Raw genomic sequence first — 1,813 nt, forward strand, 5'->3', positions numbered from 1 at the left:
AAAGCTGTAGGGACAGAAAATAGATAAATCTTACAGGAGCCCATAGCCCCATGCATCTAGACTATTTATGACCTCAAGATATCTCCAAGTTCAAGGTCTCCCAACTTTCAGAAATGTAAATACTTAAGAAGATAACAATCCATGTTCTCTAGCACCTTGGGCCTTAACCTAGGGACCTAGACTGGTTGTAACCATTTGGCATTTTATAGAGATAATATAAGCTTTATTATACTTCCAAATCAGAGAAATTTAATTTAAAAATGGCTATCAATCTAATTCTCATGGTATATGAAGTATTCCAGAAAGTTAGGGCTTTTTACAGGAACACTGATGAAACCAGGGATGTTTTATTTCTCCAAAGCCTTAAAAATAAGAAAAAGAAAAATAGAATGAATTTAGAAATAAACAAGAAATCTAGAAAAGTTTCAGTATTAGAGAATAACTCACTTCTTAACGCATGGAGCAAACAAGAATTCAGAAGAGGAAAAATATAATGCTTGTCTTGAATGAAAATGAAGATACAACACATAATAACTTTTGTAGTTCAGCTCTAAGTGCTTATTTTAGAAGAAAAAAATAATTAAATTATAAGCTATTTTAAGAAGCTATAAAATATGGGCAAATGAAACATTAAATAAATGGAAGGAACCAAATAATAGAGAGCAGAAATTAATAAAGTAGATAACAGAAAAGTAATAAAATAATTGATAAAACCTTAACAAAGCTAATCAAGAAAAGAAGAAAGCCAATTTACTGATGTATGAAATGAGTTTGGAATTTATTACTACATACTTTGTAAAAAATTTTTAAAAACTGGCAAGATAAAAGGAAAGAATTAATACCAAATATCCCAAATATCCTTCATTAACAAAATGCCTTCTGGGCTTTCACTGCCATGGCCCAGGTTCAATCCCTGGTTGGGGAACTGAAGTCTGACAAGGGGTGAGGCTAAAAAACAACAAACAAGGCCAAATTTTTAACATATAAGTAGATTGAATATTGCAACATATAAAATGGATAATACAATACATATTATGAAGTGGAGTTGATTTTATAAATGCAAGGTTGGATTAAAACTCAAAGTATTTCACAATAGAAACAGATTTAAGGTGAAGTTTACATGACCGTCTTAAAAGATGCATAAAAACATTTGACACCAATCCTCAATAAATATGTTCAACAAACAAGTACTATAAGGGAACTTCCTCAATATAATATGTAGTGTTGTTTTAAAATTTGGGTAGCAGATACTAAGAAGAAGCTATTATAGCCTGAAAAAAAATGGACACATATATTGTGTTATGGAAAACATTTGATAAAATGATTTCTACAATAATAGAAAGCACACGAAACACAATGGAGTCTACAATCTGTAGGGAAGATGGTTTCAAAAGAACCAAAATATTGTCTGTCGACTTTCTGTGTTGTTTTTAGGAAGACACTGGAGGAAAGAGAGAACTTTATGCATTCGTTGGATGCATGAAAGAGAGTGATAGTCTTGAAATGTTGGAGAAGGTAACTGTATCTAGATTTCAAACAGTAGGAGATAAAACTGGAATGGGCATTGAGTGGCAAAATCCCTTTATAATTTTTCAGTCACAGGAACTCTGTCCTGCTGCAAGGATCAAATTAAAGATGTTGCATTCTCAGTAAGTCTTTGGTTTCAGATGTCTTAAAGTTCACATTCAGTTTATATAAGGAGGCTTAAAAGCAAAGAAGAAAAGAAACAAAGCATGTATAAGAACTCTGGATTCCAAAGAGCACTTGGTGTTGTTATTAAAATATGGGACTAATTAAAGCAAGTATCAAATGT

Source organism: Tursiops truncatus, chromosome 1 (genome assembly GCF_011762595.2).
Source record: "Tursiops truncatus isolate mTurTru1 chromosome 1, mTurTru1.mat.Y, whole genome shotgun sequence".
Classification (NCBI taxonomy): domain Eukaryota; kingdom Metazoa; phylum Chordata; class Mammalia; order Artiodactyla; family Delphinidae; genus Tursiops; species Tursiops truncatus.